General features: G+C 42.5%; 1 long non-coding RNA gene across 2 annotated transcripts in view; it reads right to left on the reverse strand.

Moving 5' to 3' along the window:
* Positions 1-191: 191 nt before the first annotated feature.
* The window catches only part of LOC115249657 (uncharacterized), a 22,799-nt gene continuing 5,254 nt past the window's right edge, over positions 192-17,736 (reverse strand). The window contains exons 4-6 of one of the 2 annotated variants that reach the window (XR_003888346.1): positions 17,171-17,524; positions 16,996-17,047; positions 192-380 (exon numbers count right to left, since the gene is read on the reverse strand). This is a non-coding gene — a long non-coding RNA (uncharacterized lncRNA). Of the gene's footprint in view, positions 381-16,995; positions 17,525-17,736 lie in introns of both variants that reach the window. The other variant, XR_003888345.1, reaches the window with a different exon arrangement.

A 17,736-nucleotide genomic window follows, 5' to 3' on the forward strand; every position in this document is an offset into this window, starting at 1 on the left:
TGGCCAGGTCAGAGGTCATATTCCTGTCCAGGAACTTATCAATCACCAGTAAATTATGCTGTCATATTTTACGATGGGGGTCAACCATTTCCTGTCTGCCTGGCTCCAACTGTCTAAACAGTATTCATGTCAAGGAAGGGTCAACTGACTTGCTTATGTGTATTCTTACTAAAGATTATATACTATCCCTAACTTCTAAACTAACTGTAACATAAAACAAAAACATATAGTATAACACATGCTAATAAGATAAAAGATGCTAACAAGATAAAATAATCCTCTTCAGAGGGGAGTTTAAGTTGCCGCACCAAGGCAATGAGCTGCAGGTTCGTCAGCGGCTCAGCGCTCCCCAGGTATCGGCCCGCCCCTGGCTGCCGCTCCTGCAGATGAAGGGAGGAGGAGAGAAACCCGAGTCACATTCAAGAATTGAACCACAAGTAGTTTTCTAATCCTTGTGATGTTCCTCAGGTGAAAAAAAGGCACTTCTAGAGACTACCGTATTTTCATGACCATAAGGCGCACTGTATTAAAAGGTGCAGTCTCAGTTATGGGTGCTATTTTTGTATTTAAAACATACATAAGGCACACCGTATTATTAGGCACATGCTGAAATATACAGTAAAAAATGACAACGGAAGTAAAACAGTGAGTTTCGACACATTTATTGAACAAAATATTCATTCTTCCGCCACAAAACCATCAAAGTTTTCATCTTCTGTATCTAAATTAAACAGCTGCACTATTTCAATGTCCAACATCCCAAATTCCTCTTCTTAATCATCCGGACTCACCGACTGGTTCCGGTTCAGCGTTGAGTTTGTGAAAGCTCTTACAATTGTTGAGAATTGTCTTTATCTTGTTGTTATGTGTTTCACCATATGTTCCTGTCTTCCCTTAGAAGTTAGGCAAGGTAGACTAAATGTAATTAAGAACAGAGACATTTGCAGGATTGTTGTTTGATCTACTGTTATCTCAGGAGCCAGTCAGGCAGGGGGTGTCAAACACTCATTGTAAACAGGACATCAGGGGGGTTGATGATGATCACATTTGCATGAAGAATGGGATCTGGCCTGGGAAAACAATGGAAGAGAAGAACTCTACCAACACCAAAGGGACTGGAGGAAGAGGACGAGGACATCTCAGCAGGGGATCTGGAGTGGATTGCATGGACATTGTGAATTTGCATGTGTGTGACTATAAAGGACTGGGCCAAGGGATAGTTAGGTTGTCAGACTTCGTGCCCTGACAATTAACTTTGTTGTTGCTAGGGTTATGAACTGGCCCGGAGCTCTGTAATATTTGTGTCTGGAATTGATTCTATTGTTAAATACATTTTGAAATTGGTACTTTACTTCTCGAAGTCTTCATTCAACGAACACGCGGATCGGCAGCTACATACAGGAGGTATCGCGATCCAACAATTTGGTGACCCCGACGTGATGAAGAGAGAAGTCATTTGAGGCAAAGAATTCAACAACGGTCACTTCGGAGGACAACTGACGACAAGGGATCCCTAATAAAAAGGTAAGCAGACACCTGTTTAATCAAGCTCTGCAGATTGGCTATTTCCAAAAATTTGTCGTCACTGTCAATTGAAGTGTCCTAGTTATAAATTCCAGATACAAATATTGAAACGACTGAAATAAGTACGGTTAGAGTCTGTAAATAAGTACGGTTAGAGTCCGTTAAGAATTACGGTTAGAGTCCGTTAGGAATTACGGTTAGAGTCCGGAAAATAGACGGTTAGAGTCCGGAAGTGCTGTTGAGAAAACAGGGAATAGACGGTTAGAGTAAACCGTAACTAGTACAGTGCTGTATTGCTGTATACAGTGCACTGTATATGAAAAAGATTTGGGTTGGGACTCGGAGCGCAGTTGACGGGACGGACACTCCCGACGCCCGAGATTTGTGTTTTTGTGTGGGGTGGAAAAGTGCCAGAGTGAACGTGAATTAAAAGGCTCTTTGTCCTTGGGAATTAACCCCCAGAGTGGAACCGGATCAAAGACGTTTGATCTAGAAGCTTGTTTCACTGAGGCATTGAGTTGACCGTTGGAGTCATTCACATTCAATCTCACTTGGGAGCATAGTTAAAGATGAAACTGGATTGTGGAAAAGCGTGTAGGGATCAGGGAGAATGTTCTCCCTATCCTCGGTCTGTGGAAGAACAGTGGAAGTGGACTCTTGATCAGGTGGTGAGTGGCATGAAAGAACGGGACAGGAAAAGAGAATTGGATGCAATAAAAAAGTTGTGGAAGAAAGCTCAGAAGCAAAAGATCCTTCCCCCTCCAGAGGTGAAGGTTAATTTAACTGAAGCATTGTGTAAGTGGGAGTCAGAAATTCACACTAGATTACAAGATCATTTGGATAATCCAAAATCAGGGTTTATAACAGGGAAATCATGGCAAAAACAGGGTAAGGAGTTAGAAGAGAGGCGTCGAAGGATACATGTTGTGGCTGTGGCATGTGCAGCGGTGCACTATTGCAGATCTGGGGGGGTCACACGAGTGCCTAATGTTGAGAAGCCTCCATTAGAAGATTTAAATCAGACATTGACACTTAACACCACTCTTTACCCATCATTGCCTACTACTATTTCCCCACCCCCATATCAATTGCCAGTTTTGACTAATAACAGTGGTCAGTTAGGTGTGGACAGAGATGAAGAACTGCAGGACTTACGTGAGACAGTGTGTGAACTTTGGAGACAGGTTAGAAGGATCAAACAGAGACAGAAAGAGGTTGGAGATAAGTTAGGAAACAATGAATTTAGAGAGGAAGCTCAGGTGGTTCGCTCTAAACTCTCCCAACAAACTACATTTAAAAAACAGGATAGTCAAAAATCTACATTAAATATCTTTAAAACACTTAGCAATCATATAAAACAAGTGAAAAGAGCTGATCCCTCAGGAGGATTTGCCAGGGCTGAGTGCAGGGAGGAGAAGGCAAGATTGATTTATGGCAGTGATAAAGAGGAGAGTGAGAATAAGACAGACACCTTCAAACTTCCGGCTACATTTATTGGGGAATTGGAGCATCAGGAGCATGTTCATCCTCAGACAGAATTATATGAAAAGGATCAGGGTTCAAGTATGGGGAATTGTGAATTAGAATTATGGGAAGAGAGTGAGTGTGAGTATAGAGGTGAACCGTTGACAGGGGCCATAAATAATGAGGAGGTGGGTCAAATACACACGCGGAGTAAGGGGCCCGTTTCAGGAATGCCACAGTTCCAGGCCCCTCTGATACAGAAAAGAGGAGGACAGGAACCGGTATATGTTCCATTTGCAATTACAGACATCAATTGTTTAGTGGATAAGATGCCCCCACCCGCAGAGGGAGGCGGCAAGTGGATGTCCAGACTTTTTAGTTTAACACAGAGCATGCAGCTGGCGATGGGAGACTTTAGAGGAATTCTAGGGAGACAAGTCTCTCTCTGGGATTTGGATAAAGTTGAAGTAGCAGCAGGCATTAAAGACAGACCTAATGCTGCACGTTTTGGACCTTGTGCAACCAGGGTTGGTGAAGCTATGAGACAGGTATTTCCAATATCTCCAGGAGCAATGCAGAATCTAAGATTTAAGTGGGAGGAAAGTGAGTCGGCACATGGGTTCCTTACGAGGTGTAAAGAGGAATGGATGTGTGCCACAGGGTGCCATCCTGGCTCAGATAATCTACACACCACTTTGTTCCGTCAGGCCATAATTTTAGGACTTCCACAATCAGTAAAAGAAGCTATGGAAGGAAATCCTGACCTTCCAGGCAGTACGGCGGATGTCTGGGAGAGACATCTTTCACACCATATCAACACATTTAAAGTTAAACAACAGGGAAAGAAAGAGGAGGTGATGACAGCGCAGGAACAGCTCCTAAAAATTCAGTTAGATGAAGCACTGAAAAAGCTTAATGATAAACAAAAGGAAGAGAAACAGATGGTTCAGCAGTTTCCTCGGCAGGTGCAGCCAGATCAGTTATGTCCGCAACAAGATTTTGCTCCGATAAACCCGTATTGGGTCAGTCCAAGGGGAGGCATGTGTGGGAGACACGGCGGGCAGGGATACGGCTTGATAGGCGGGTACTTAGGCCGAGATCAGTGTCATGCCTGCAAAGGGTATGGTCATTGGCAAAGGGACTGCCCATATCACAACTACCCGGAGGTACCAGGCAGTGTTACATTTAGTGATGGGTCACGCTCTGACGGTACTTACAACACATAGCGTGGTATCACTGGTCAGCTCAGCAGCATTCACCATGACCTCACTTAGACAGACCAGGATGGACAAGATTTTAACTGCACCACACATAACACACACACACATGAAGGGATAAATATGGCAGGGTTTAACACAGCATCAGGCTCACCTATAAAACATGAAGTAGAGATGAGGCAACTGACACAGGCACTCATGGAGCCAGCGGAGGTCGCAGTTGTAAAGTGCAAAGGTCACAGCAAGGAGAATTCTTTAGAGGGAAAAGGTAATGAGGCGGCAGATCAGGCAGCAAGGAAGGCAGCAGGTTATAAACAAAGTTTCAGTTTGTTGATGGCAGAGAAAACGGTTCAGGAAATTCTTCCAAGATACGACAGGGAAAGAATAGGTTGTGATCAAGAAGAAGCTTCTCCACATGAAAAAACAGTTTGGAAGGAAAAGGGGGGCTGTGAAAGTTGAAGGAATTTGGCGGGCCCAGACGGCAGACCTGTTCTCCCGCCCGGTCTGTTAGATGCCGTTCTGGAAGAGGCCCACGGCCTGACACACTGCGGGAAACCACGAATGATGCAGAGAATAAAGTTTCCAGTTGCCCCAATGGGCAAGAAAATTATAGATTTCACTGATATGTTAGATAGGGTCAATAGGTTCCGATACCTCTTGGTCGCAGTGGATGCATACACTGGCTGGCCAGAGGCGGTTCCCGTAAAAGTAGAAGAGGCAAAAAGCGTTATTAAATTTTTGATTAATCCGACACATGGTTTCCCCAAACAAATTAGATTTGACAATGGAACTCATTTTAAGAATAGAGATTTACAATCCATAGGCCAGCCCAGCATTTTTATGAAATGTAGATTTTATTTTGTTCAACTAAAAACGAATCTCTAAGTTCTCTCCCAACAGGCAACCTCTGTAACCAGTCAGTAAGGATCCAGGAATTCCACACACAGCTGAGTGGGTTCTTCTGAGAGTCATCAAGTAAAAGTGGTCAGAGCACAGGTGGACGGGCCACTTTGAAGTTGCAGAGTGAACATTACTTGTTAACCCTAACCCTAACATACTAACACCCTAACACATTAACCCTAACACTGGTATTACTGGAATCAATGTACCCCAGCAGATAATTCACAGAGAACGCTTGGACGGATCGAGGAACATCTAAAGACGATGGCACCATGATTAAACGTCTATTATTCTTCATTACATCAAGAGGAGTTGTCAATGAATTGTTGTATTGGCCTAGCTTAGGCTAGGCCAAAAGGGGGATTGTTGAGAATTGTCTTTATCTTGTTGTTATGTGTTTCACCATATGTTCCTGTCTTCCCTTAGAAGTTAGGCAAGGTAGACTAAATGTAATTAAGAACAGAGACATTTGCAGGATTGTTGTTTGATCTACTGTTATCTCAGGAGCCAGTCAGGCAGGGGGTGTCAAACACTCATTGTAAACAGGACATCAGGGGGGTTGATGATGATCACATTTGCATGAAGAATGGGATCTGGCCTGGGAAAACAATGGAAGAGAAGAACTCTACCAACACCAAAGGGACTGGAGGAAGAGGACGAGGACATCTCAGCAGGGGATCTGGAGTGGATTGCATGGACATTGTGAATTTGCATGTGTGTGACTATAAAGGACTGGGCCAAGGGATAGTTAGGTTGTCAGACTTCGTGCCCTGACAATTAACTTTGTTGTTGCTAGGGTTATGAACTGGCCCGGAGCTCTGTAATATTTGTGTCTGGAATTGATTCTATTGTTAAATACATTTTGAAATTGGTACTTTACTTCTCGAAGTCTTCATTCAACGAACACGCGGATCGGCAGCTACATACAGGAGGTATCGCGATCCAACACAATACATGAAGACGGTATCATAGCCCATGCGTCTACAATCCACCCGCATATGGTGGCATAACTTGCCCGCCGCTGCCTCATAGTCTTTGTGAAGGAGTGTTCACCATCCAGCGCTCTGTCCGTTTCCGTGGCAGCCGAAAACCATGGTGAACGATGACTTCTCGTGCCCCGTTGTGCATATCGCCACCATGCCGGTCCCTTTTTCTCCACTTTGTGGGTCAAAGGGATGTTAAAAGTCAGAGGGATCTCATCCATGTTGGTGATGTGGCTGGGCGCGGTTATCTTGTCGCGGCAGTAGGTGCGGAAGATGGCCGCCCTCTCCTGGTAATCTGCTGGCAGCCGCTGCGCAACAGTTGTCCTCGTGCGTATGGAGAGATGCCGCCTCCTCATAAAGCGAAAACACTAAGATTGCTCGATTGCCATTTTCAGCCGCATATTCGATGGCCTGCAGTTTAAAGTAAGCCTCATTTATAGGCGTCTCGCTTGACCGGCGCCATTTTAGTGGATCCTTATACATAGGTGTGCCGCTAATCGATTGGCAGAGCGTTTACTGTAGTGCACCCACCAAAGGCGCACAGCAGATTTTGGAACTCAGTCCACACACAAGGCGCTCCATATTACAAGGCGCACCGTCGATTTTTGAGAAAATCTCAGTGTTTTAGGTGTGCCTTATAGTCGTGAAAATACGGTAATTTAATGTGTGAGTTGAAGGAGAGATTTTGATCAAAAGTTACTCCAAGATTCCTCACAGAGAGATTAGATATTGATGAGATACCATCTAGAGTGATCATGTGATCTAATCTATCCCTGAGAGGTTCAGGACCACCAACACCATGACCTCAGTTTTTCCTGAGTTAAGGAGGAGGAAATTTGAAGACATCCAAGACTTCTTTAAAACAGGTCTGAAGTTTCACTAACTCCTCTGTCTCCTCTGGTTTCATGGATAAATATAGCTGAGTGTCATCAGCATAACAATGAAACTTTATTCCATGCTGCTGAATAATGTTTCCTAAGGGAAGCATGTACAAGGGGAAAAGGATTGGTCCAAGTACAGAACCTTGGGGAACTCCATGGCTAACCCTACTGTATGAAGAGGGAACGCCATGGACACGAGCAAACTGGTATCTATCAGATAAATATGATCAAAACCAGTCTAGTGCTGTCCCTTTAATCTTAATCACATGTTCCAGTCTCTGTAACAGGATGCTGTGATCAACTGTATCAAAAGCAGCACTGAGGTCCAGCAGAACCAGCATAGAGACCAGTCCATGATCTGAAGTTATAAGAAGATCATTAGTAACTTTAAGAAGTGCTGTTTCTGTGCTGTGATGAGCTCTAAAGCCTGACTGAAACATCTCAAACAGGCTCTTTCTCTGCAGGTGCTCCAGTAACTGAGTCACCACAACCTTCTCTAGAATTTTAGAGATAAAAGGAAGGTTCGATATCGGCCTATAGTTTGCTCAGACATCAGGATCCAGTGATGTTTTTTTAAGCAACGGCTTAATCACTGCCACCTTGTAGGACCAGGGTTCATAACCTGTCACTAAAGAACAATTGATCTGGTCCAGGACAGAATGGTAAAACATCCTTCAACAGGTGTGTTGGGATGGGATCTAAAAGACACGTGGTCTTGGATTTCTGAATTAGCGAAGACGCCTCAGAGGCTGAAGGAGTTTAAGGCCTCGTTGGAGAACCTGTATGTTCCCACAGTCAGCACATCTGGTGATGGTCCAGTTGTTGGGATGGCCTGGTTAGCTTTTTCTCTGATAGCTAGAACTTTATCAGTGAAGAAGCTCATGAAGTCTTCACCACGAAGGGAAGAAGGGATAAGTGGATCTAAAACACTGTGACTCTCGGTTAATTTGGCCACAGTGCTGAAAAGAAACCTGGGGTTGTTCTTATTTTCCTCATTTAAAGAAGAAAAATAAGCTGTTCTAGCTTTACGGAGGGCCTTTTTGTAAACTAACAGACTGTCTTTCCAGGCTGCATGATAGCTGTCTATTTTACAAGAATGCCACTTCTTTTCTAGTCTGTGCATTTTCTGCTTGAGGGTCCTGATATGTGAATTATACCAGGGGGCACACCTCCTCTGATTTACTATTTTCTTTTTCAGGGCTGCAACAGAATCAAGCGTAATTCTCAGTGAGGTTGCTGCACCTTCAGCAATAGAGTCAACCTCAGCAGGGCTAAGATTATAATGACTGATCCCTGGGGAAACACACAGTGGTCCTGGGATTAGCACAGGGATCACTTCCTTAAACGTAGCAACAGCATTATCTGAAAGACATCTGCTATTGTAAGACTGTGCTCTGAGGATAGAAGAATCCTTAATCATAAATGTAAAAGTGATCAAAGAATGATTTGACAGTAAGACTGTGTTCTGAACATAGAAGAATCCTTAATACTCATAAATGTAAAAGTGATCAAAGAATGATCTGACAGGAGTGGGTTTTGAGGGAACACTGACACATGTTCTACCTCAACTCCATAAGTCAGAACTAGATCAAGGGTGTGGTTGAAGCTATGATTTGGTTGATTGTTGAAGGAAACCAACTGAATCAAGTAATAAAATGAAGCCGTTTCTAAAGCTGTCATTTACAATGTCTACATGGATGTTTAAGTCTGCAATAATAATGACTTAATCTGTTCTGAGGATCAAGTCAGATAAGAAGTCAGAGAACTCAGACAGGAACTCTGAATGTGGCCCAACAGGGGGGCCGATATACAACTACAATCAAAAGTGGCTTTTCTGTTCACCGGTTCAGATGGGTGATGCCAAGAGTTAGGCTTTCAAATGAACTGGAGCTGTGTTTGGGTCTAGGATAGGACCAGTAGCATGAGGAGTATGATAATTAAGATAGGTAGAAGGATTAGATTCATTTAAGCTAACACACTCCTCCTCCTCAAGCCAGGTCTCAGTAAGACAGAATAAATCAATGTGGTGATTGGCTATCAGGTCGTGCACCAACAGGCATTTACACAAAAGAGATCTAATATTTAATAGTCCACATTTAATTGTGCTGTTAGTTTCTTCTATTTGTGCTTTGGTATTAATTTTAATAAGTTTAGGGAGATTGACCGCTCCCTTGCTCTGTGCTTGGTGAACTTTTAACCGTGGAACAGAGACTACCTCTATAGTGTTAAATATGTTATTGTTGGTGATGAGTGTTCTACAGAAACAGCAGAGAGGTGTGTAGGACTACAACTCTGCATCCTGGTCTGGACCCTGGTTTGTCCAGTCACTTTGGGTCTAATAAAATTGGCCAAGTTTCTAGAAATGAAAGAGGCACCATCCCGGGGGATGGACACCGTCTCTCCTAATCAGACCAGGTTTTCCCCAAAAACTGTTCTAACTGTCTACAAAGGCCACCTGGTTTTTGGGGCACCACTGTGACAGCCAGCGACGAAGCGACGACATGCGACTAACATTTTCATCGCTGGCCAGATTGGGGGAGGGGACCAGACCATGACTCTGGACATTTTGATTTTTGCAGAAAAACAGTTCATGTTCTCAAACGATAACTGTGGGGATGATAACAGCATAGAAAAGTTTTACTGGATGGAGACTTCAAGACTGCAACACGTAGCCACTTTAAAAAGTTTCCTGGACATCTGAACTTTTCCATTTTCTGTGTTTGCTGGAGCCTTCTGGTTAAATTAAGTTTAAAACCTTATCAAACAATTTAAAAAACATCAACCACTGAAATCAAAATACATATTACATAATTATACATATAAAATACAAAGCTACTGCATGAGTTATTACTACAGTTACTAAGGCTGACCAATAGGTGGGGCAAGATGATAAGATCAAGAAATTTCAAAGTCTTATTAATGAAATAAAACGTTAAATAAAATAAAATAATTTAGCAGCTGAATGGAATTGGGCACATTTTTCCAGGTATAATGGGATTTGTGTAGTTTTTGATTTGATCAATTATCTGATCATAAAAAACAGAATCAAAAGGAAATGTTTAGCTTTGAAAATAGTGACAAGAAAATAAATTAATACATTGAGTTTTCGTCAAAATTTTATTAGTTGCATTGGGTTTGAGATTACTGTAATGATGCCAATAAAGAGCGGGGGGGGGGGGGGGGGGGGGGGGTACGGGAGGCTGACTCCATCACTATGAAAAAGCTTATTATCACTAATTCTGTAGTTGCTGTTACTATCCTAGACAGACAAATCATTGTACTTATGGGGTCATCTAATTGTTAGGTTACACAGGAAACATGATCACCTGACAGGCCTCTGTCACCCCACTGGGTCATGGCTTCCTCTCCTCTCCTCTCCTCTCCTCTCCTCTCCTCTCCTCTCCTCTCCTCTCCTCTCCAAGTAGATCACTGATGTTATTTCTTTCGTAGTTTTTCTGCTTCTCCGCCCCCCTCTGTTATCATCTACAGGTATCGCCGCCTTCTTAGTTGTATGCTAACCTACTGACCTCCACCCCCCTCAACTCTACCAGCAGCTTATTTTAATTAATATAATGTAATTGTGTGTTCTTTACCTATTCTCTCTTCTCCTCTCCTACCTATTCTGTCCTCTACCTGTCCTCCCCCTTCTCCTCTCTCTCTACCCAGCCGGCCCTCAGCAGGAGGGTCCCCCTATATGAGCCTGATCCTGCTCAAGGTTTCTTTCTGTTAAAGGGGGAGTTTTTCCTTGCCACTGTTGCTTGTTGGGGGTCAGGCTCTGGGATTCTGTAAAGCACCTAGAAACAATTTTGATTGTAACAGATGTTATATAAATAAAGATTGGTTGATTGAACAGAGTTTTGAGAAAATCACTTTGTTGGGGTTACAGCTAAGGGTTAGAATAGCAGATTGTACCCTCCATTCTGAAGGAGACAACAAACCTCCCATAGCCCTGATTACCCTAATGTTGACCGGCATGCTGGAGTCCTCTGCCATAGTGTACCTCTGTCTAACCTGGATCCATAACAGTGGTGAACTTCATTTTTTTCTCCACAGCTTTCCCTCCAGATAAGCAAAATTCCACAGATTATCTGTAGTGAGACTTGCCAGCTGATTATGATTGCCCTCCTAATAGGTCAGTACTATCAATATCCTACAGGGGGCCAAAATGACATGATGGAGAAAAACAGACTCAACAAAAATTGTGTTCCCCATGAAGGTAAGTTTTAGCATAAAATGTTTTAAACTAAAAGCAATTTCCAAACAATAGGAAAGGGAAAAAAATTAAAAGCCTTTGTCCTTTTTTAAAAGTGTTTTTTATTAAAAAAAAAAAAAAAAAAAGTTTTAAGGTAAATATAATAAACCCAAAATTGTATACATTTATTAAATAACTAAAGAAGAGAGTGCAAATAAAGGACATTTCACCCCGCTACGGGTCTTTTTCCACACTAAATAACCCAAAACTGGCTTGCTGTGATGGCTGTGGAAAAGTTGTTTCGTCTTTGCTCTTTGAAAAGCTATTGAGCTTTCAAACAATTGTGTCCATTATGTAGTTATTGATGTGACATATTTTTCACTTCTATTCTAAATGCACAATGTTTTTAGTTTGGTATTTTCTTTTTTAATCCTGCAATTTTAACCCCAAAAATAAAAAAATGAAAAAAAAACTTTAATCCATTTTTAACCTAATAATATGTACCAATTGTAGTATAAAAATAATGTTATGTTTTTACCTCATAATAATAAAAACGATTAAAATGAATTTGTCATAATAGACTTATAGAAATATGACCCAATTTTGTCCTTGATGAATTATGTTTTTATCAAAGATCTTTTTTTAAACTGATTCCATGAATATAATATTTGAATAACTTAACCCTGGGAATGCACCATTAATTTTAATGTTTAAGCTTTAGGTTCCAGTGTGTTTTAGGTTATCCAAGAGCATGGGTTAGGGTTTATACATTGGAATGAATTATACATGAACTATACATGGAATGAATGGGGTAAGTTTGGTTAGGGTTATGATAATAGGCCAAACTGAATCCACAAGGTGGCGCCATTGCAATAAATAGGGTTATGATGGGTTGGGTTGGATTTGGGTCGGGTTAGGTCAGGGTTAGAGCTTGCATGTTGACAGCATGCAAAATGTAAGTATGCATGTTCCTGGGGTCTGAACCTGAGATAACCCCTTCTCAACTGGACATAGTGATGGCCTGTGAACTAATTTCTGATGCTGCTTCACAGTGCTGGAAATCCTAATCCTAAAAATCCTAACCCTAGTCCTAAACCTAACCCTAACCCTAACCCTAACCTTAACAAATGCCGAGGTATTTCCAAGGCCTCGGGGGAGGAGGCGGGGGCAAAGCCATTGAGGGAGGAAGAACCCATGGAGGTATTTCACAGAAGTCTGGGGTCTTTCCTGTGAAGGTGGGGCTGGGGGGAAGAAAAGCACTGTTGCCCTGGGGGCCTCTGGGATATACCAGCAGGAGGTGGGAGGTCAGGGTGACAGGGGCAGTGTGGAGGCTCAAAGAGGAGGAGAATTGAAAGCAAGTAAACCTGTCACTGCTAAAGAACATCAGCTGCAGAAAATTTGCCAAATTCATCAAAGTTCTGCTTTATGGAATGTTTTTTAGACCTCAACTCAAAACTTCGAGTTGTTTGCAAAGTTCCTGATGTAAATAAACGGTAAATAGATCAAAGCATTAAGATCTTTCAGGTATGATTGTTTTATTGTTTATAGAGGAGGAGGTGCATGAGGAGGAGGTTGTAGGAAGGAGTAGGAGGGAAGGAGGGTAGGAAGAGGATGGAGACGTGCAGGGGGACTTACGATGACAAGAAGGAAGAGGAGGAGGAGGGAAGGAGAGAAAGTACAAGGAGGACAAAACGGAGGAGGACAATGACAAGGAGGAGGGGTACAAGGAGCATAGAAGGGGAAGAATGGGAGGTGGATGACAACAAGGAGGAGGGGGACTCCAATGACAAGGATGAGAAGGAGGAAAAGTACAAAGAAGGCAACAAAGAGGAGGAGGGCAATGACAAACAGGAGGACTACAACAATGAGGAGGAGCAGGAGAAGATTTGTAAAATATCTAATGTGTTTCAGGCATATCAGAAGTTTAATATGTTCTTTCTCATGGGTTAAGAAAGCATTGTGATGCTGTAAAGCTGACGTTTGTGTTGTGTCTGCAGGTTCACCTGTGCCAACAAAAGTGGCCGTGGCTCTGTGGAGGTTGGGAAGCTCGCCGGAGTACTGCAGCATCACACACCTTTTGGAGTGGGCATAATAATGATATGCTCTTGTGTGACTGACTTTTGTAATGCAGTGATTAAATCCTTATTAGTTGAGTGTGTGACCTTCCCAGCCTAGGCGAAAATGACTGAGCTGGTGAAGCTTTTCAAGTAGAGGTAGGGCCCCACATAAAGTTACCACAGACTATTTCAAATGATTTCAAGGTATGGGACTCAATTGTCCTGTAGGAACATGGAAAAGGATCTGTTCTAGGATGTGTCAACTGGCTCTCTTGATAATGTAAAAATCCTGTAATCCTCAGTGTGAGTGCATGCATGCACACTTTCATGTCTAGGTTAATTCTTGGCTCTCGACAGCTGGCCAATTGGTAGGTCCTTGACCTGCTCTATTGTTATATTGATGTGAAAAACTAGTATCAATCAATCAATCAATCAATCAATCAACCAACCAATCAACCAATTTATATAGCGTCTGTTACAATCAAAATTGTTTCTAGGTGCTTTACAGAATTGCAGGGCCTGACCCCCAACAAGCAACAGTGGCAAGGAAAAACCCCCCTTTAACAGGAAGAAACCTTGAGCAGGACCGGGATCATGTAGGGGGACCCTCCTGCTGATGGCCGGCTGGGTAGAGAGAGAGGAGAAGGGGGAGGACCGGTACACTTCGAAAGCAAGCCTTGTTGTTATGATATTTCTCAGCTAGTCTCATTTTTTGCATGTTATTTATAGAACAAATGATAGATGTTGGAGTTAGGGTTACATGTCCTCAACTCCAGGATGTTTGCTAACATACAGTATTAAGCTTTTATGCATTCTCCAGATCAATTCTAGTCCTGCCTTGCATCGACCTATGGTACAAACCATGCTACATTTTTTGAAGTCGGAACTATAGAAATGCTAACACAATGCTAAAATTACAAATAGCCTATCAAAATTACTTTGATTGTTCTTCTTTGGACTTAAGTTACACATAAACAACACAGACCATCAAAAGTGCTAGCTAAAACCTTAAGCGTCCCACCCGTGGGGGCTCGAAGTCTAATTTGAACCAATTTCTCATTAGGTGTCCTGGAGGGGCCACTACTCTTTAGCTCCCCTTTTACCCCTCATGAGCCAAAGAGTGATGCTTCAGATGGAGGTACTGAGCTGCAATTAGATACTCCATTCTATATTCAAGGCATATTTGGATTACAGGGTCACCAATGAGGTCAGTGTGTGCCTGTTGTTGTAGGATTAATGAGATTTTTAATAAAACAAAAAAAAAGCCCCCTTCCTTACTGTAATGATCTAATGAGTGTGCCAGTGGCCCCGAGCCACGTTGGTGGGAAAGTCTCTCGGTGGCCCCCACCTCAGCTTCATTTCTGCATCCCGCCGTTTCTCTGCACCTGCATCCCCACCAGTGGGGCCCTCTGCCTTCCGGACCAACGGGCCCCTCCCTTTGGTGTTTGTATTCAAAGGCAGGAACCAAATGGAGGCTTTAATTACCATAAAATGCTATCGGCATTTAGCGCTGTAACACAAAGGATGGCAACATAGAGCTCATTGAGGTTATCAACAAGGGGCCCACTGGTCAATTGGGTCATTGATTTAGATTGTTTGACAGACCCCTGCCCGGGGCTGCAGGAGAAAGCAAAGTTCAAAAATCCCCCTCGGTTGAATCGAGAAGTTTGTCACAGAATCTGTTGGAAGGGGCTGTCAGGAGTGATTAGGGGGCATGAAAGGGCTCGGCGATCAAACGGGGTCTGTCCCAACACTGCACATTTAATTAGAATTTGCATGTCGTTGTTCCTGACCCTTCAGCGAGCATGATCTGATTACAAGGGTGAACAGTTAGCGCCAGGGGAAACTCGCACTGGCCTTTTATGAGGAAAAAACATTCTTAGCGTCAGCAGACAGGACAAACGGATGACTGCTGAATCCGATCAAACATTCATACCAACAGGAAGCTTTTCCTTCATTTTAATCCCACTGAATTCTGGAAGGTTGGTAAAGGAGAAGACTCGTTGGCTCATTAGTCAAGGGGCACAGCGACCTTTGACTCCAATGATGCAGGGAAAATGGAGGAGAGTTGATTGGTGTCATCAGTGGTCACCCCTTCTGTCATCTGCTTTCAATGTTTACTTTTTCTGTCCATACTTCTCAAATAATCAGTAACAGTGTTAACAGGTGTTTGATTGCTAACACAAACGTAATCTCTGACAACAATTTCATGATCCTACCAAATGATGGAATCTGTCCCAGCTCTTGGTGTGATCAGTGATTCCCAACATTCTGGGTCCAAACTGTGTGCGCCCTGTGTCCAAACCAATGATGAACCGTTTTCTTTTTGTTGTTGGATCAAAAAACTTATTAATGAAAATTATTCACTCAAAAATGATAGCAAACTATGACATAAATACATTTTCTTTCTCACAAAGTCAAATTAATTTTGGGAGGAAAATACAAAATACAAACTATTTATATTTGCAAACCATGGAGAGAATAAAAGTTTGACACTGCTCTGCTATTGCAGTGTTGTGCTATGCTATGCTATGCTATGCTATTAGACTTAGATTCTTTTATTTTTCTGTGTCTGCATTTTTCTACAAACACAAAATAGAAAAAATCTAAACTTTCTTCAAAGTTTAATTAGTTAATTATTAATTGAATTATTTAATGGCTAATATCTCCATGTGGTTTTTATGTGTGATCAGGTTTACTCTGTTAAAAGTTAAGAAATCATTTTAGCTAGATTTGGGAGGAATATGACAGATTTTTCCACAAATGGTTTTAAGTAAAAAAAAATTGAATTTAACTTTAAAAGACTCTTATTTAGGAAAAAGGCAGTCCTCTCCATTGTCAGTAATTGCTACTGTAATTAATGTGAAATCTTAAATCTTTCTGTAAACTTTGCCATCAGTTTTGGTTTCTTTGATCTGCATTCACCGTTAAAATTTTGTGATGAGTGAAAAAACAACTGATATCCCTCACTAATCCTCACGACCTTCAGCTCATTGGTTCTGTACTGATGAGGTCAACGGTTCCTTTTTTGATTCAGTTGTTTGTTGTAAAAGTTTTCACAAGAGACAAAAGGTGCTGAGGGCCTGGGAATCACTTTATGCTGCTCATTTTCCAAATGACAAAGGCTGACGTTAGAATGACGAAAGCTGAAGTGATATGATTTCACTTGCTGAGTTTTGGTGCATGGAAGCAGAAAACGGACTCCTTGTGCTCTGCCACAGTGTCTGTACTCCCTGAACCCTAAAATAATGAGCCTTCCCTGTTAATTAGTGTCTACTCGGTCAATCATAACACATCAGAAATCCATTTAGCATTCAGGCACAGGACAATTGACCTTGTGTGTGCCCTTCCTCACCAGCAAGCCGTCACAGGCCTTCATCCAAATTGAGGCAATTAGCTGAGAAGTGTCTTGCCCATTAAAGCAAGTGTGTCCGCTGTGTCCTCACAACAGTAAGAGGACGACGGCTGTCAGCACAAACACTCAAACCCCAACAATGAAATACCTAGGCAGGTATGCTCATGCAAACATCTCCATCGATTCAGTTCACCTAAGAGTCCAACAATCATTATCTGTCACTCTAACTCTAACCCTAACCCAAACTCTAACTTGTTTACTTAAAAAAACTGCTTTCTTCCAGCAGGAAGAGAGAGAGTGGACACCAGTCATGAAAATTGGCCAAAAGTAGTCCATTTTTAAATAACTAGTCAAAGATACAAAGTGTCCAGAGTACAGCACCGGTCATTAGAGGTTAATCTGATATGAGATGCATAACTCACAATTTCATGTGGACCAGCTGGGCCTGGAGGACCTGCTGGACATGTTGGATGTCTGGGGAGAAGAAGAAGAGTTCATCCAGCAGAATAGCTTCAGCCTTGGAATAGACTGAAAAGCATTTTGATCATGCCTAAATCTGTGTCTTCAGGTTGCGTGAAGGTGACAAACAAAAATTACCTTTGACTGCCACATTTGTCTCTGTAGTTACAGGATGTTGGACTGAAAAGGATGCTTAAAAATGTGATCAGGTCATCAATTGTAAATAAATCCATATTTGATCTTAATTTCTTTGGTTTAATTTTGAAAGTTAACACTGTGCGTGTGTGTGTTTTCAGTGTGTATTTGCACGCACTGGAACCTCTTCTGTGGTAGGAAGCAACTCTTTGAGTTCTTACAGTGAAACCTTAGAGGACCTGCAGCAGCGTGGTGACCCTGGCTGACTGCAACTCTCACCCCTGTGGCGGCCTCTGGCGGCGTCCAGCAGCACGCTTGACTGGAGGGCCTGAACCCACCACACTGCTGCTTCTAATCCTGTTAAGAAGGAAAGAGACAATTACTCTGCTTAGATTCGGTTCAGTGGTCAAATCCGCTCCCGCCAACTGCTTGCAGCAAAAACAGTCACCTCCACCGCCAAGCACCCCAGGGGGGCTCACGGTAAAAACACGCTCCAGCCCCTCTGGAGCACTTGTCTCTGAAGTCTGCACACATCTAAAACAAAGCTGTGATTCATCATTGTCCATCAA

The sequence above is a fragment of the Takifugu rubripes genome, chromosome 4 (assembly GCF_901000725.2).
Source record: "Takifugu rubripes chromosome 4, fTakRub1.2, whole genome shotgun sequence".
NCBI classification, from domain to species: domain Eukaryota; kingdom Metazoa; phylum Chordata; class Actinopteri; order Tetraodontiformes; family Tetraodontidae; genus Takifugu; species Takifugu rubripes.